This window comes from Kogia breviceps, chromosome 14, assembly GCF_026419965.1.
Source record: "Kogia breviceps isolate mKogBre1 chromosome 14, mKogBre1 haplotype 1, whole genome shotgun sequence".
NCBI lineage: Eukaryota > Metazoa > Chordata > Mammalia > Artiodactyla > Physeteridae > Kogia > Kogia breviceps.
The window spans coordinates 21,429,654-21,449,347 of record NC_081323.1 but is presented as its reverse complement, the minus strand read 5'-3'; the positions used below and the strand labels follow the sequence as shown (position 1 = coordinate 21,449,347).

General features: G+C 41.8%; 1 protein-coding gene across 1 annotated transcript in view; it reads left to right on the top strand.

The window, feature by feature from the left end:
* The window catches only part of CTNNBL1 (catenin beta like 1), a 163,884-nt gene that overhangs the window by 113,136 nt on the left and 31,054 nt on the right, over nucleotides 1-19,694 (top strand). The gene's annotated exons all lie outside the window — the stretch shown is intronic.

Genomic DNA, 19,694 nt, shown 5'->3' with positions numbered 1-19,694 from the left:
AGGATGAAGAAGAAACATCTATCACTGTTTTTCTTTTGCGTTTTTCATTTTGCCAGGTAGAAACTTAGTCCTTTAGTGGTAGCATTACCTGAATTCTTATTTTGGATATAGAGTTTTCCACTGGTACATTTATTATTTTGTCAATATAACTCTGTTAGTTTTCATTTATAATCTTGATTAAGCTTTATAGAAATAGTGTGCAGTGTATCTCCTTTATATAAAGAAGTAAAACAAATACCAAGAATGTTGAAGCAGCAGTCAAGAAATAGCCAAACCTTTTTAGGTTATTTCTTTAGCATTAGGTGTGCCAAAATGAGGAAATAACTTAGGGACTAGGCAGTAATTAACTGGTTTATTAAACCTGGTTTATAATAACCTGGTTTATAAAAATTCAACATGTAATCTTTACTATAATATGCTTCCTAATGTTACCACTGGGGGCTTTTTTTGTTGAGTACTCTGATAGGCAAAAACCTATCAGATGAGAGCATTCATTATATCATTTCACCTAATCCTTACAAGAACCCTGTGAGCCATGGATCATTATCTACATTTTACAGGTGAGAACACTGAGGCATAAAGAAGTTGTCATTTTCCGAAGACACAGCTAGTACATGGCCTTACTAGGATTTTAAACTAAGATTTTTCCATGGTTTCTGAAAATTAAATCATCTGCAGTACTCTTCTAATTCTTCTTCTTTTAATCATAAATCAGTGTTGCTTAATAGTAGTGGGCCTAATTTAAACTGCTTGGTGTCTTTTGCTATTTGATTTCTTTTAAGTCATCAGTAGTCCTGCACCCAGTACTGCATAAACTCTCTCAATTGCAAACATTTTGCCCTGCCACACTTTGTTCACCTCTTCTTGGCTTCTGACTTCAGGGTGGATCTGTCCACTGATAGTCTACTCTCTTCTCGGTGGCCTCTCAGGCCTGAAGCTCAGCACTGCTTCAGCCTTCAATTTCTGTTCCTAAACATTCCCATCTGCTTACTTTGCAGTTGCCTGCCTTTAAACACTTCACTCAGCACTCTGGCCTATTTGCTCCCTCTGTTGGCCCCCTTGAGAATGAGACATGACTCCATAGTTTTCAGCCCTCACTGATGAGTATCACTTGAAGAGCTTTGACAGAATACACATGCCTGGGCCCCACCTCCAGGAATTCTGAGCATCGGAATGCCAAACATCTGTTATTTTTTAAAAGCTCCAGAGCCTGTTGCTTAGCTAGTGCTGAGACCCACTAGGCAGAATGCTCAGAGCAGAAGCCTTGGTAAGCATACTTTTTACTTTCTCTCTGGGCCAAGAGAAGATTGTTGACATGGCGGGTCTTAGGGGAAGGCTTGTTAAAAATATCTTTCTTGCTTTTTCTGAGTATGGATAATTAACCTAATGTAGAAAAGTCAAGCATTGTGGGAAAGTTAAAATCACCCCCAATCTCACCACCCAGGGTTAATGACTAGAAACATCGTGGACACTATCCATTCAAACATCTGTGTTATGGGTGGGGGTTGGATATATGTGCATACAATTTTGTATAAGTGGATCCATGGTGTATATGCTGTTTTGTAACCTGCTGTTTTTACTCAGTATGTCTTGGGCATATTTGACAGGGGTGAGTCTTTTAATACAATTAGGAAACTGGACTGTATATTTTTAGAAGGCAGGATAGATTTCAGGTTAAATGATTAGGTTGTAGAGGTAGAGGTGATAGCAGTTTGGAAAGGTGAGCTGTGCTTGGATGGTGATGTTGGCTCTTCCAAGTATTGTTAATGTGCTGGGACTTCAGGATGGTAAGGAAAGGAGGTGCGGACTGAAGGCTAATACGCCTGAGTTCACTTGGTTATAGTATAAGGGAAGTGAAGATGCCTTTCAAATTTTTTTTTTAATGTGTTAGACATGTTGGCATCTAACAGTAGATATAAGGTAGAAGGAGATAAACTGAAAATAGACCTGTATACATTTCACTGCTCATAAAGAATACAGTTACAAATGTGAGATACTTGTTATTGTCCACCTTCCTGGACTTTTGTGATATTGCATGTGATTTTTATACACAGCAGCTTGCCGGTTGCTGGGGAAATGCTCTGTGTATTTAATCATGTTGCAGTCTTACTTGTTTGTTTCTCTTATGGTAAGAAAATGTCTTTGGCTTGCTTTTATAGTCAGATTGATTTTGCTTATGGGTGTCTAGATGCAGATGAAATATAATTAGCATAAGAAGGAGGTTGAAAAGATGTTGACTATTCTTTTCTGGTAGCCAAACAAAGGATCCCCAAACAAATTATTCTCAGGTATCAGGTTAAAGTGAAGCAGCTCTTTTCTCTTTAAGGTTCAGGTTTATTAAAAGGATCTGTGTGTTGAGCTGGGGAGGTCACCCTGGGGATGTGGTTGGAGAACCTTGCTGTAACCATCTTGGGGTGATTTTCTGCAGCTGAGCACCTCTGTTTGCGAGTAGTAGCTTTAAATCCCTTAAGTAGCCTATTAGAAAGGAGCCCTGGGCTGGGTTCAGAAGGTTTGGATTTGTTTCTACCATAGGCTCTGTGACTTCGGTAAGTCATTTACTCTCTGAACTTCAGTTTCCCCACCCTTAAAGAGGGAGATAATATTTCACAGTGTGTGAGAATTGTATAAGATGGTGTATGGGGAAGTGCTTTTATATACTATAAGATTATGCACACGTACAATATGGTTGTGGTGTATTACATTCAGTGTTTTTCCCTTGTCTCTTCTACATTCCTTACATTTTTTTCCTTGTAACACTTTTCTTCCTTGTCTCTGGCTCCAAAGTAGAAAGAAAATGATGGTTAATTTGTTCCATATTTGCTGCAGGGTCACCATAAAATAAATTAAGCGTATCATTTTGATAATCACTAAAAGTATGCCTACAACTTTCTTAAAAGTATCGATTACTAATAAGTCATGTCTCTGTTAAGTATGCCTGCTGGCTGGCAAACTCGTGGAATAACAGTGTTTGCTTTCCTCGTTAGCAGGCTGATTTTCCTGATGATGTGCCAGCCAGTCTGAGGTTACTGTTGACAATGGTGGCTGTGGTGGTGTCTCACATTTACTGAGTATTTGCTGTGTTCCAGTATATCCGTGATGTCATTATCCCTAACATCAGCCCTTTGTGGAGTATCATTAGCCTGGTTTATTACTGAGGAAACAGCCCCCAAGAAGTTAAGCACTTTCTCAAATCGTGCACAGTTTAAATTAATGTCTGCTAGAACCTAAAGCCTATGTTCTTGATCCTATGCTTTAGTCTCTTAAAGAGACAACTGAAAACCAGAGTTAAATGACTTTCAATCATCACCAAAGCAACCTTTAGTTATTTCTGGAAAATTTGTAATACTGGCAAGGCAGGGCAGAAAAGCTCTATTACCAAGTTTTTTTGTATTATGTAGGATGTGAATTTGGCGGGGGGGGGGGCATATTTGTAATGTAGGATGTGAACATTTTTTATAACATCAACCTAAATTCTTGAAATAATGAATCTTGTTATAAAGTTTTTCTATATGTTTTATATTAAGTTAGATGTGTTTTTCTAAGCTGTAAGCTTGGCATAGTTCTTAATAGTGTAGGGGGAAAAGCTTATGGAACATGCAGACTGGAGTTCAAATCCCAGCTTATACCAGTTGTGTAACTAAATTAGGTGTTCTGAGACTCAGTTTCCAACGTGAAGGCGAGGATGGTTTCTGCATACCAACAAATAGTTCTCGAACACCAGCAGGCTGTCTTAGAATTCAATACAATTCTGACATTATAGACCTGGAGAGAGGAGCATTTTCCACAGCTTGAGGGCTCAGTCCTACAACAGCCCCACTCCCTCTCCTTCTGGACACCATTCGGGAGCCCAGGTTGTCATCAGTACTTCTGATCAGTTAATTGGTTATAAACCGAAGTTTCCAAGACCTGCTCCTTGGGTTCTGTGCAGCTCACAGAACTCAGAGAAACATTTTATTTACCGGTATATTATAAAATGATAGAACTCAGGACCAGCCAAATGTAAGATATGAATAGGGCAAGGCATGGGGATAGGGTGCGGAACCTCCATGCCCCGACTCTAGGCACGCCGCTCTCCCAGCACCTCTGTAGCTCTCCACACCCCATCCTTTTGGGGTTTTTATGGAGCCTCCATTACATAGGCGTGATTGATTAAATCATTGGCCATTAGTGATTGATTCGATCTCTAGCCCCTCTCCCCTCCCAGGTCTGGGGTTGGGACTGAAAGTTGCAATCCTCCAATCACTCTGATCTCTTGGTTGGGTTCTCCTAGCAACATAACATTAACATAACAAGAGACACCGTTGTAGCTTTCATCACTTCGAAAATTCCAAGGGTTTTCGGAGCTCTTTGCCAGAAATGGGGACAAGGACCAAACATAATAGTTCTTATTATAAATCACAGTATCACATTAGGCACATTAATTCACTTCATTGATCTCAGATATACTGCATATACAACAGTGCTTCTCAGTGTTTATATTGCCGACAGATTACCTGGGGATCTTTTAAGAACACAATCTGCTCCAGTAGGTCCAGGGTGAGGCCTGAAGTTGTGTGTTGATAACCAGCCCCCAGGTGGTGCCGCTGCTGCTGGTCCTCTGCCCACACTTTGAGTAGCAGGGATCCATAAAACTGACAGGGACAGGGTGAAGGGACAAAGGAGGTGATTAAATAGTTAATCCCACTAAGGGACTGTAAGTAGAGAAAAAGGATGGGAGACCCCTTGATCACTCAAGAAAGCAGGTTTGCTCACCCACAAAACCAAGCAGGCTTGCTTAGCAACAAAACCGTGCAACAGAAGCATGAGACATGCCCCGAAACAATAAAACAGTGGTGGAATGAGACCCACATCCTGCCCAGTGAGCTCAGTAAGGTATCTGTCTCTCAGATTCATTGTGGCATATAGTAGGTGCTGAACAACTGATAGCCCTCTTCCCTTCTCCTTCCAACATGGCCTTTATTTAAGAAGTACTTCTGGAAATGTGTATTTTCCCAGCATGTCTTATCTCTGTCAAAGTTCCAGGCTACAGAAGACATTTTGCAAGTAGTAAACTCAGGATTAAGCTTTAAAATGAGAGGTGCCCACATCTGAGCATAGCTTGATGACTTAGGAGATCATCTTGAGGTGTTTGCCCGGAACTAGGAGTCATTTAGGAAGTCTATGAACACCTTTGTAAGGTGGCCTTTCAAAGGAATCCTCGACTGATGTCTTCCATGAGTTCATTCACTCTAAAGTTTTCTTCAGCCATTATTTGTTGAATACCTAATGGTGCCAGAAAGGAAGAGTGTCTTTCTGATTATTACTGTGCTTATTCGTGTCATGCTGGAGAATAAAATCTCTGTTTTCCAATCCCTGTGCCAACATGTGTCCTACTATCTTACACACAGTTTCCAGGAGCCACCAGGGTGAGGTCAGAGGCTTCCCAGGAGCAGGAAGACTTCCTGTAGTCCTCGTGGGGGTGTCTTACTGAGCAGGGAAAAGCACAAAGCCAGGCTGAGGGGAGTTCTGGGATACCGCTACCAGCAGGGACACACTGCTGCTAACCTGCAGCCTTGCCCAACATCTGCCAAGGCTGCTTATCATTCCCCTTTACCAAATATTTATGATGAAGCAGGCTGGGGAATTCTTTCCTTGGGACTGCATCTTGGGTTCCATAGTGGTAAACAAGTAGGATTTGTTTCAGAGAAATTACTTCAAAGTCAGTTTTTTCCAGAAACCATCTGCTTTGTATAAAGCAAAGGGACATTGGCATTCAATTTATAGCTATGTTCAAAATGGGCTCCCTGCTTATTTTTTACAGCTCAGTTTTCTAAGAAGTACCCTAGAAATTTGGGTGCTAGTAAATTTATTTTTACCACTAAAAAGGCAGATTTGGGGCAGTGGAGAGAAAACTGGTCAGATCAGTCTCTGGTTCTTACTAGCTCTGAGAACTTGAATAAAACATATAACTTCTCTGGGCCTTACTTTTTCTCATCTGTAAAATGGGGAGAATAATTCACTCCAAGTGTGGTCATGAACATAAAGTGAGAAAGAGTATGTGAAGCACCTAGCACAGTAACCTGGCATGTAACACTAATAAATGGGTTTTTTCCTCTTAAGAAAGACCCATTGGGGAGTCCCCTGGTTGCCTAGTGGTTATGACTTCGGGTTTCACTGCCATGGCCCGGGTTCAGTCCCTGGTTTGGGAACTGAGATCTCACAAGCTGAGCAGGCAAAAAAGAAAAAAAAAAAAAAAGAAGAAGAAGAAAGAGTGAGAAAGGAAGGAGGGAAGGGAAGATGGGAGGAAGACCTGTTGGGAAAGGCACGTAAATCTCTGACCCTTAGTTCTTTATTTGTACAACTGTAAAATGGTTGCACTGAGTAGATGGGAAAATTAGCTTGTGAGAAAATGATGATGGCAAAGTACTCCATATATCTGCCAATTGTTGATTATATCTTGTTTGTAAAACAGAATATGGACTCTGTCTTCCCAAATGCCATGTGTTTTTTAGGATTAGCCAGGTTCCTTTATCTCCTCCCTATTATGAGTCTAATACCTGTTAGAATATGATCCTGAAGCAACTTCGCAGAGATGACTGCATGTTTTCCCTGTAGTTTTTGTGTGTGCAAGATTATAGAATGGTTTAGTTCGTTAGTCTCACAATGGAAATGAAAGAACTGTGTCAGTGCAGCCCTGAAATTCCTTCTCTACTTTCACTGCTGTATTACTGGCTGATGGAACAAGGGTTGAGAAGTCAGACTTCAAGAAAATGAACATAAGGCCGCCTTGGGTCTGCGAGCAGGTTTTTCTGGTTTCTGTGGAAATCAGCGAAGCCCTGGAGTCTGGAGGAAGAGTGTGTGGAGCCCAACAGTTGGTGAGGCTGCAGCAGCTTAAAAGCTGCTAAATGTGGGAAGAATAGGAGGAGGAGCGGTGGCTGTTTGAAGAGTGCAAAGGCAGGACTGGTAAATAAGATGAAAATCGTGCAGAGGTAGGTTTAGATCATTCCCTGAAGGCCCTGGAAACAGGTTTTTCTTTCTTTCTTTTTTTTTCCCCCTAAACTGAATTTCTGATCTAAAGCAGGCATCGAGGGATGGCTTTCAGAGGAGTGTGAAAATACCTCCCTTGCTTTGGGGCTGTGATGATCAGCTCTCCTGAGCCAAGGCAGGTTGATACTTGGAAAGTGGGAAATTGGAATAGCGAAGAAATCACTGAGGAAGGGGAGAATGTGGGAGAATTCTGGCACTTAGGTTTAACCTCAAGTATATCCGAATCCATGTTATTACAGGGTTCTGCTGTGCTTTCCTAACCTTTTAGGCTTATTTGAGAATACAGTAAGCTAACCATTGAAAAGGACTCTTTAAAAAAAGCCACATTACGGGCTTCCCTGGTGGCGCAGTGGTTGAGAATCCGCCTGCTGATGCAGGGGTCATGGGTTCGTGCCCCGGTCCGGGAAGATCCCACATGCCACGGAGCGGCTGGGCCCGTGAGCCATGGCCGGTGAACCTGCGCGTCCGGAGCCTGTGCTCCGCAACGGGAGAGGCCACGACAGTAAGAGGCCCGCGTACCACAAAAAAAAAAAAAAAAAAAAAAAAAAAAAAGCCACATTACAAATACTCATAGTGATTGTCTCATTTTAGGATCTAAAGATTTTTTAATGTTTTTTTTTAGGGCGTGGGTGGGGAGAGGAGTGCTAACTGTATAATTTACCTTTTTAAACCTGAAAGAGCTTCTGGGCCACAGAGTCAGTTTAATTTAGATGAAATACTCCTAAGTGATGTGCTAAAGGAAAGTAAGCTCTAACCAGCCACACCTGACATTCAGCTGGCTTCATCAAGGGGGCTCACTAAAGGACTCAGGCTGGTGAGTCAGAAACCACGCCTCTGAGCCGTCTCATACCAGTTCTTCAAAATACTGCTGGGTGTGAGTGCTGCTTATTTGAGTATTGGTGGGAATGCAGAGAGAAAACAAAGGTGCTGAAACTCCAGGCATGCATTTCTGCCATTACAAGGATGAGGGTTAATTTTTTTAATTAAAAAAAAAAAAAAAGTTGTATCAGTCCTTCCAGCCAGGTTCTCCAGAATACAATGGAAAAGGGTCCTGAGGAAATCCTTCAAGACAGATGAAAAGAGAGGAGTGTACCTTTCACCAGCAGTTACTCCTGGTTCTAGGATTTTCCCCACTGGGATGTGCGGCTGGTTCTGAAAATGGGTGAGACTGCACACTCAGCTTTCTTGGGGTAAATACCTGACTCTCTTTGGACTTCCTGGAAAAGAACTTACTGAATTAGTATATCAGTTAGGAATTGCAGTTGGTTGCTAGTAACAGAGACTCGAAATCACAGTGGCTTAAACAAAATAGAACACATTGAGGTTTATTTCTGTCTCATGTTAAGTCAGCCCAGAGTCAGCAGGACTGGACTGACACCTTCACAGTGTCAGCCCTAGCCCAGCTTCCTTCTGTCATTCTCTTCCTTATCACAGGGCCAGGGATGTTTGCTTGCTTGTTAATGCGCCCCAGGCACCTATAAAATGCCTGGACTTTTCAGGATTGCCTCACGGTCTTAGATGGTTCCTAGAGTTTTAGTTACTATGTCTACATTCCAAACCACAGAAGACCAAAAGGGGAAGGGAGCAGGGCAGAAGGGGTCATGGCCGTTCCTGGAAGTCCCAAATACCAGTTCATCTTAAGTCTTGACCCAAAGTTAGTCACACAGTCATACCTAGCTATAAGGGAAGTGGTGGTTTGTTTGTTGTTGTTTGTTTTTTTAAGCTGGGCATATTACCAAGTAAATATATGTTCTATTAGTAATAAATAAGAAGAGAAATTGGGTAGGTAGCTGGAAGTCTCAACCAGTCAGGATGCTGCCACTTGGTACAGAACACCTCTCTTGGGCAGAGCTTGTCTAGCCCATCTCAGAGTGGTGCTCCCCAGAACCAGTATCATTCCCCAATCCACACTGCCGCTGCTGGAGTGATAGGGTTGGTTTCACTGACAAAGCACCTTGTAGGAGCCGTAGAAAACTACAGATTGGAATCATTTTCCAAGGAGACAGTTGTGTACGCACGTGGCAGACACTTAGAGTTTCATGGACCTCTCCTTCAGCCCATCTAAGATATGGGCCTTCCCTGATATATGAACATTAGACTTTTAGGGAACTTCATGCTTTCAGCTCAAGCCCTGAGTTGGGAGAATTAGATGCCACATCCCTCTGTTTTTGTTTTTGTTTTTTTTTTCACTCTGAGTCCTTGGAGAATAATTGTGTAGCAGAAAGAAGCAGTTCTTGGGCATACATATCCCTTTCTTGCTGTAAGGCCCATTTTCCCACAGATTCAAATCCGTAAATTAGTTAAGCTAGCACTTAAACACTTTCTTAAATCCATAGTGCTACTGGAACTCTGAAAGGAAGGAAAGAAATCCTATGGGAAAGTGGAACTAAATTTTTAAAAAGCAACACCTGTCCTATTGCTTTGTACCCAGTAGATGCTTAGACACTTTGTAGAATCTCACCGCAACTGAAAAATAAGAATACTGAATTAATTTTGGCTGTATTTCAGGTTAAATGGGTTTCAATGGGCCTGTTTCAATGGAAAATGCATTCAAAATTGCAAACAACGAACATATTAAAAACCACTTTTGGGAAAAATGGCCTTCAGGAGTCTCATCATTTATATTCCAAGTTCACATCTCGCTTTTTTTCTTTAGGAAATGTCCCAACATTTCCTAAAGAAAATTTTCAAACCTACAGAAAAGTTGAAAGCACTGTACAGCAAATGTTCATGTCCCCACCACCTAGATTCTACAGTTAACATTTTACTATATTTGCTTTGTCATGTATCTATCCATCTCTCTGTCATCCATCCATTTTATTTTTTGATGCATGAAGTAAGTTGCAGACATCAGAACAGTTCACCCTTAAGCACTTCAGCATGAATATCATTAACCTAGAGTTCAGGGGTTTTTTAAAATAAAATTTCATAGAGTGAAATGCACAGATCTTGAATGCAACATTTGATGGATTTGAACAAATACATACTCTGTCAAGATACAGAACATTACCACCATTCCAGAAAGTTCCCTCATGCCCTTTCCCAATCAGATCCCCCCTCCTACCTCACAAATGTATCTATTGTTTTCAGTTTTTCACCATAGATTAACCTCATCTGGAAGCTCATATCAGTGGCCTCAGGCAGTGTATACTCTTCAGGGGTAAAGCTTTCACTCAGCATACTGTTTCTGAGATTTATCCATGAAGTAGTATTCCAATGAGTGGATGTATTTTTCCATTCTTCCTGTTGACAAACTGTTTCACGTTTGGGGCCATTATGAATAGGGCTGCTATGAACATTCTTGTATAAGTCTTTAATACCGAGGAGTGGAATTGCTGAGTCATTTGGTAATTGTTCACATTTTTTTTGATAGCTAGAATCTTGTCATTGAATTAAGGGAGGACCTGATGTATCGTCCAAGCCACTTTTTTCCTTTTACAATCAAGTATGTTGAGGCCCAGAGAGTAGGTGGAGAAGAGACCTATTTAGAATCACATAGAAGATTTTTCTCAGAGTTTGGACTAGAAACCCATGTCTCTTTACTTTGGTGATCTTTATGTTGTACTTCCCTTCTTCCCTCAGAAAGGGGGCAAGGAAATTGGCTTCTTTCTGAAAGATCATTAGCTATTTCAGGTTTTGCTTAGGGAGGATCACCTGTTATATACACCCAAATGCAATATACTGTGTTTGTCGCGTACATTTCTGTAATATTCTGGATCTGGTACGTTCCAGTGTACGTTCCTATAAATCTTCCAGGACGATCTTTCTGGGACAGAAATCTGATCATGTTGCCAGTTTTCTGTCAACTCCTCTGTAGGTCCTGTGGGATAAAATCCAGACTCTAGCTGAGTGTGCAAGGTTCTTGCTCACCTCTCTTTTTCCTCATCTGCCATCACCTCACCCACCCACGGCAGCCTGTCCTGTGTTGTGCTCCTTTATATCTCCATGCCCTTAAACCTCTTGTGTTTTGTCTGGAATTCCGTTCCCCCTTTGTCTCTCTGATAAATTCCTTCTCATTCTTCAGAGTTTGGCTCATCCAGACCCTCTCAGGGAGTCAGTTATTCCTTTCTATACAAATGTATCTCTTATAGCTAACTCTTACCATGCTGTTTAGTTAGGATGTCAAATTCAGTATTAGTTGAATCTCTGGCACAAGGCTAGACACTGAGGTGTGTCAGTGAATAAGATGGACCCTGCCTTGGAGGAGCTTACCATCTGTTGGGGAGATTCACATAGCAAGAGCGGATTCAGTACTGCGTCGTCAGTACTCATAGGGCCAGCAGTGTAGGAGAGCTTACGGGAGCTCCCCTGGCTCCAGGCTCCAGGTACTTTGAAAACTTTATCAAGTGAAACTATCTCATGATTTTATTTGTATTACTATTGAGGCTGAATGCTTTTTTAATATGCTTATTGGGTTGTTTTTTTTTTTAACTCTTGAGGAAAATAATCAAGTTTTATTATAGTGGAACTAATGAGGTTACTTCCTAATTAGCTGTGAAACCCTGGGAGGCAAATTTCTTTTCCTAGCTGAGTCTCTAGTCTCTTATCTGTAAAATGGGGAGGATAATAAACATGGTTCAAAAGATTGTTGTGAGAATTAAATAAAGTAATACATGCAGAGCACACATAGGCACATAATAGGTTTACAATAAACTTTGCCTCTTTATGTCCCTAGTCTCTAGCCCAGTGCCTGCCAGGATTCAGTAAATGTTTGTGAAGAATAGGAATATATGTATTTTGTGTATGTGTTAAAAGGGACTATATATAGATGCTTAACACAGATCCATCTGTCTTGAAAAGAGTGTTTGATTTGACTTGCATCAATGTTCAACTGGAGTGGCTGAGTGCACATGCATGACTCTTCTTGGGTTACCACATCCCCTGCTAGGCGGATGTCCATTATAATGAAATATAAAAAGGGAAAAAATAATAATAAAGGCAGAGCAGTGTGATGTTATGGCTTGATTTGACAGGGCCTCCTGCTACTTCAGCTGCCAGTGCCAGGCATGGAACAGATTAATCTGTATTCCAACACACCAGTGCTGAAGTCAAGATCGATCTAATTAGGGTATTTTAAACATCCTGTTTGCATCTAGAGTCTTACCAGAAAGCAGGATCTTACCAGAAAGCAGCCTCTCCATCTGGGGGAGCTCAGGGGGAGGTGGGCAGCAAGGTTCAGCAATAGAACAGAGATGGCTTTCATTTTAGAAATGAGGGATGATCACTTCTGTGTGATTTCATTAAAACAAAAGAGCTAATGGCCTTAAACAAAGGCAGCTCTTCAGCATGGCCTTGAATTTTAAAGTGGCCCTGCAAGATCTTGCCATGACATGGGCCTGCTGGTTGAAGTACAGGGACCATTTCCATCCTAAGAATAGAACTCTGGCTGACCCACATCTTTCTTAACCATTTGGGCTGCTGGAAGGAGGTGCAGGCTCCGAAGCTGGGTGGGCAGATCAGCCCTGAATTCATTCCCCAATGAGCCATGCTGGGCCAGTATTTAAATGCCAGGCCATTGGGGTGTTGGTTAGGGTCCCCTTTCCATAGTCCAGCATGTACATTTATCCATTGTCTGCACCCCTCCCCCACCTTTGCAACCTAATCACCTTTTGTCCCCCTTCCCTCCCACCACACTGATCTCCTCCCAGTTCTTTGCCTGTACCCTGTACATTTCAACTTAATGCCTTTGCTTCATGCTTGTCCATCTGTTTGGAGCACTGTTGTTCCCATTGCCCCTTCTCCTGCCCAGGCTCCTCTCTTGCCTGCTTCTGTTCTTCAAGGCTCAGCTCAAGTGCCATCTTGCCTACCAGCCTCCCCAGATATCCTCACTAGAAGAGTATTTGCCTCATTAGTAGTTTCTGCCCCTTTCCCATTCACTATCACTTTCTGTCAAGTAATTTTAGACATAGTATACCTCAGTCACCTAGAGGGCAGGATTGTCTGATTGTCTCAGTCCCCAAACACTGTATCTTATATGTTGTAGGATTCTATCTTATGAATAAATGAATAAATCAGTGTCAGTTCCTGTACCAAAGATAGTCCTGTGGCCCAGCTCAGCTGGTTAATGCCTCCTTTTCCTTTCTGGTAAATATAATCTTCCCCTGCCTCATGGGACCAAAACTCCAACAGAGATGCAAGTGGGACACCTCTGAAATCCAGAGGCACTGAAGGATGAGGATTGGGAATTATTACTGTGCACCTTGTCACCTTCTTCCCTCTGTTCCCCACCTCCACCCCAGTCCTCACCTTGGGAGACTTGCTAATATAAATAGTAGTCCATTTGTCCCAGGATTTGAGAATGTAGTCCAAATTTGTGCTTCAAGAATTAAATGTGCTCCTAGAACCCAAAATTCTAGCTCCTGTCTACCAGCTTTGCCATAGAAAACTTGGGGTTGTGAGCTCACAGACATTTACTTGCCAGTGTTAACACCTCCAGCCTTGTTCATAAGATGATGAGGATGAGCTTCTCTAGAATGGACTATCTTCTTTCATCTCTACAGTCCCAGTACTTAGTACATTGCCTGGCACACAGTAGGTACTCAGAAGTTTGAGTAAAGGAATGGCTGGTGTATGTGCCACTTTGTGCCCTGTAATTACTTGTCCTGTGGTTATAAAACTCATAAAGGAGAGCGTCTTTTTCATTTCCTCTGCAGATCATGTGTTGTGTTTTCAGTTCTTGCAGCAAGATCAAAAGGCAAGGACCATCTCTGCTTAGATGTGCTGTGTCCTTCAGCTTACTGATAAATAGCCACTGCCCACCTCAGGGCTGTTTGCAGGTCTCCCAGAATCTTGTATTATTTGGCTTTATAGGCAACCACACTTAAGGTCTTTATTTTAATTTATTGTGGGATTAAAGAGTCTGAGGGAAGTTGGCCTTCTTCCATTTTAGAGTTAGAACAAATCTCGAGTTGTAGAAAATAGCCCTACTAAATAGCTGAGAAAGTCAAGCCATCTAAGTTCCTATTTTTCTCAGCAGGGGCTAGTTAGAATAGCCCAGGCCGACTGAAACATGTTCAGTTGCCAACATGTGATCAGGATGCAGTACGGAAGGAGTGAGGTGGCGATCTCTGGCAGGTGCCTCAGTGAGAGAATCTCTTGTGATGCTCTTTTTCAATGCAGCAGATCTCAAACTAATGTCTGTTGAGTGCCTACTGTGTACGTATCTCATTTGATACAATGGATTTAATAGATAGAAGGGACAGCCGCATTTTACAAATAAGAGAACTGAGGCTCAGAGATTAAACAGTATGCCAGTGGTTTAGTTTAACTAGCCGGTCAGTGTCAGAGGCAAGATTTGAATCCAAGTCTGTCTGATCCTGAAGCCCCACATAATTAATTAATTAATTAGTTCACTTGGCATTTCTGGAGGAGGTCCCTGGAGTTAGTCCTCTCAGTGTACCTCTCAGCAGTAGGACACTGATAGGCCTAGTTGTTTATAGGCCCGTCTGGATGAATAACTCTCCTCACAGAGAGAGGTGACGTTAGCCTATTGGGATTTGGACCATACTTTTTTAAGAATGAGGATGGGAAATGCACTTCCATCTCATTCTTTACAAAAGTGGCACATACTGTAGGAGGCTGGTTAGAGTGATTGCCACCGTCTGGTTGTGCCATTCTGGAAAGACCTCTGATCTGGGTATACTAGATCTTGGGTTCTTAACCCAAGAGCCATCCCTAAGAGATGGGAACACTCTGAAACGGAAATGTAGCATTTGTATCTATCTGTATATACGGGAGGGAATAGCATGCATCAGGGTTCATCAGGTTCTCAAAAGTGTTTGTCATGATTTTAAGAAGGAAAAAGTAAGGGGGGGGGGGACAAATTGCAGATCTAGATTTCAGTGACCTAGAAAGGTACTTTTGACTGGAAGCAGCAAATCACATCCTTTATCAGGGCTCTTGTTTCTATACTTGAAATCCCAGAGGAGTTGAACCAAAGATTTCTAATTCTCACTTTCAGCTCTGAAAATTACAGAATTCTGATTGACCCTAGAGAATCCAACTTTTAGCCCCCCCTTGCGTAGTATATCCAGGAGGGTCTAACCCATTGCTAATCACTCTTGAGAGGCCCTGAAGGGATTTGAGCTGGGGGAAGAATGGGCCAGAACCACTCCTCTAGGCAGCTTCACTAATTAGTGTCTGAGGCAGTCAGTTGTCTGACTGTTGAGCAAGGCACCCAGCAGGCAGGGACTCACACTGGCACACAGTTTCAATACTGGCTCTCTAATTCTCCACCAAGACCCCTGCCTCCTTACCTAGTGACTTCAAAGTGTAGATTTGCATGACCTTCCCCTCCCTGCGCCTTGTGGATTCCTTTAATGTGTGTGCGCGTGCGTGCGTATGTTCTGCTCTTCCTGGGTCCTGCCTTAGAGGTTGTTCTCTGCAGTGGGGCCACCACATCAACCCTGTCTGTATTGACAGCTCCACAGCCATCCTTCACCTCCATTTTATCCTGTTGAAATGACAGAGCAGCTGAGCAGTGGTGGCCAGCAGATAAACCTGTTATCTCCTCTGCTCTCTGTGCCAGCAGCTCTCCCCATCTCCTTGGTGCATGAGAAATTGACACCACCTTGAGCTGAAATCTGTTCCTAGGGAAGCTACATTTATTAGTGGCTAATGAAAGCGTGTGTGTGTGTGTGTCTGTTTGCACTCATGTGTATGTGCAAAACTTAGGGTGAATGAAGTGTTTTCCTATCTGGCAGGCACCAGTGACCTATGACCAGCCACAGCACCCAGAGAGAGAGATGCAAAGAACATAGGCAGATTCAAGTCTGCCTATGACAACCTGTCCTTTACTTAAAATCCCAAACTAATAGGTATATGTCATTTGTTCTTAGTATACCACTGCAATTGATCAAGGTATCTCCTGTTCCAGGATGGGATGAGCTGTGGAAATACATGCTAATGTGATCTAGTTCCAAAAAAAAATGATTCTCCTCTTTATTATATTTTCCTCTTTGAAAAGTTACAGCTCCTGACACTCTCTCTGTGCCAGCAGCACCCCACATCCCATCTTGTTGAGGTATATAAAGAACATTCTCTTGGGAATTCCCTGGTGGTCCAGTGGTTAGGACTCTGCGCTCTCACTGCCAGGGCCTGGGTTCAGTCCCTGGTCGGGGAGCTAAGATTGTGCAAGCCGTGCAGCGTGGCCCCCCCCTCCAAAAAAAAAGAACATTCTCTTGCAACTCCTCATCCATCTTAATCAGGAAGATTAAATGGGAGAATTACTGAGAAGTTTTGGTTTAGTATTTGTGGAACTACCCAGAACTCAAAGTCACTTCTTTATTTGGACTCTGCTAGAAATTGCTTCTGGAAAGAGTAATTCAGTAAAAGAGAAAAGAGGGATGTTATTCATGTCTTACCTCCATATGGCCTTTTGCTTCACTTTCCTCTCGTTAAAACTATTGATTTTTTTGTTAATCCACATGTACATAGTGCCTGTCTTTTGGACACAGTGAGCCCCCCACATGAAGTACATTTTAAGGCTTTGCATGGTTTAGTTTCTGATCTCTTTTATCATAAAAGTTTCTTCTTTAAAAGCTTTGATGGTTACCTTTTATATGTGGGAGTATGTAACCTAGTAGGAAAAGCTTCCATTTTGGAGCCAGACAACATGGGTTCAAATCTAAGTTCCCACCACTCTCTCAAGGACATGACCTACTAAGTAAATTGATTAACCTCTCTGACACTTGGATTCTGCATAATAACTCAGAAATGAGAATAGTACCTTTTGCATAGCTTAGTAGTGAAGATTCAATGAGAAAATTGTGTACAGACTCAAGCCTACTGTTACTGATACACAGTAAATTGGTGACAGTTATTATTGTACCCTGCTTACTTTCATACCAGAATTTGAAGCAACTTACAGCAAAACAATATGGTGATACTAAATCTTAGCTTTGAGTAAGAATTTGTCAAAAGACAGATGTCAAACTGGGGGAAATATTTGCAGTGTAGAAGACAAAAGGATAATATTCTTAATTTACAAAGAGCTCATAGAAATCAAAATGGGCAAAGGATAAGGCCGGGCACTTCACACAGAGAGCAATGCAAATGGTCAGTAAACATCAGAAAAAGTGTTTGACCTTATTCATAATACAAATAAAAACATGCTATTCGAAAGAAGATCCCATTTTTCACCTACAAGGTTGTCGTAATTTCTAAGTTGGATAATATCCAATCTGAGCGAGGATATGAGAAAATAGATATTCTTTTACACTATGTATATAAAATTATACTTCCACTCTCAGTGTGTATGTATGATACATGTGTATGTGCATGTCGGTATTTCCCAGCACATTCTGGTTAATTAACTTACTTAAGGTCATGCCCTTGAGCAAGTGGTAGGAGCTTAGATTTGAACCTATGTTGTCTGACTCCAAAATGTAAGCTTTTTCTACTAAGTTACATGCTTCCCACATATAAAAGGTAATCATCAAAGCTTTTTGTATGTACAAAACACATAGATTAAAAAAAAAAACAAACACATAGATACACACACACTTACACATACTGAGAGTGGAAGTTAATTGGTACAACCTTCTTGGAAGACCATTTGTCAATGTCTTTCAACATTTTATATGTCAACAGCTTTTGACTCACCACTTCCACTTCTAGGAACTGGTCATAAGAATATATGCGCAGGGCTTCCCTGGTGGCGCAGTGGTTGAGAGTCCGCCTGCCGATGCAGGGGACACGGGTTCGTGTCCCGGTGTGGGAAGATCCTATGTGCTGCGGAGCGGCTGGGCCTGTGAGCCATGGCTGCTGAGCCTGCGCGTCCGGAGCCTGTGCTCCGCAACAGGAGAGGCCACAACAGTGAGAGGCCCGCGTACCGCAAAAAAAAAAAAAAAAGAATATATGTGCAAAAGTGCATACATGCCAGAAATAAAGGTATACGTGCCAGAATACATGTACATGGACATTCATTGCAGCGTTGTTTCTAATAGCAAAAACAACAAACAACCCAAAACTGGAACCCACCTAATATCCATGACTGGGGCATTAGTTAAATTATGATAAATAAGTTCAGTGGAATCCTGACAGCCATTAAAAAAAAAGTATGTGCTGCTATGGAAAAATATAGTAGAGAATATATGTGTATATATTTACACACATGTATGTATATATACATACATGTGTGTATGTATGTATATATATATTTTTTCCCCTCCTGTAAATGTACACAAGATACTAGTAGTTTTTTGTCCTCTGAGAGAGATGAACAGGGTAGTGAGAGGAGTATGGGAAAAGAAAAATATTAGTCCGTGCTCAATAAATATTTGTTGAGGACATTCATACCTTTTTGTATAGTTTGGTTTTTACCATATGCATCCATTCCTTTTATTTTAAAATCCATTGGTGGAGGATGGAGAGAGTCAATAATAAAGTAGTAAAAGAAATTGACTCCTGTGGTTGAGCATGGACTCACCTTTGAGCTTCTTAACAGCCAAGGCAAAGAGGTAACTCAGGTAAACGGCACAAAAAAGAAAAAGAGGAAAAGAGAAACATTATCTTGATCTCTAAAAGGAATCTAGCAGCCAAGGATTGGTCTAAACTCATATCTAGTCTTATCTGTCTACAGCTTAAAATTCATTGGTGGATCCTTGTCGCTTTTTTCTCGAGCCTTTCCCCACCTGACTGGCCTCTCCTCCCCCATGTGTATGTGATACGCCATCCAAACCGGCCTTTGCATATATTGTTCCTTCTGCCTGGAGTGCTCTATCTTCTCTATCTAGTTGTCAGCCACAGCTTTTTAGTTTTGTTTTGTTTTAAGATTTTCAGTTGTTTGTTACCTCCAGTGGGAATTCCTCTAGGTCAGCTATACCTTGTCTGTGTTCCCCAGATCCCCTCTGCCTACCTCAGTGATGGAACTTGTCACAGTGCACTGTAATTATTGTTTTGTTTTCCTCACTAAATACAGAGCTCCTTAAGGTTAGGGATACTATGTTGTTTGGAGGCCCTGATAACCAAGTGCTTGCCAGGCACAGACGTAAGTGGTCAGTGAATGATTGAGTGAGTAATCTGAAATTTGGGTTCTACCTGTTTCACCAATTAGCTGTGTGGACAAGTCACTTCTCTCTGGGCCTCGATTTTTCTATAGGTACAATAAAAGATTTGGCCTAGGTCATCTATGAGAACTCTCTGGCAGATTTTTTTTTTTTCTTCCTCTATGGTTGTCAGATTGTCATATATATACATGGAGGTTGTTACCAGTTGTCATGCTGAGTAATTTCGGAGTATCAGAACTAAGCTTGTTAAAATTCACTGCATTTTTTATGGCCTGTCCCACATCTGTTCACCAACTTGAAGAGATCAGAGCCACATCCAGTTGCTTGGCCCAAGATTGCAGAACTGATTACATCCCCCACTCTTCCTTCCTCTAATCTTCTCTCCTTGACATATGCAGAACTTTGTTTTTTTGTTGTTATTGCCTGATGTGAGCCTCCAAAGACATCCCTTCTTATTACACTTTGCCACCCTGAGCTGAGCTGTCTTGGTTCCTTACCCTAGGTTCATGATGTTTTTTGCCTTCCTGTGAAGACAGGTCCTTTTCTGTCCACTCGCCGCTTTCTACCCTCATCTCACCCTACTCCTGTTCTGTGCCCCTTCCTTTTTTTCAAGGTGGAGCTTATACTAGCTCAATCCCAGCTTTACAACAGAAGTTAGAA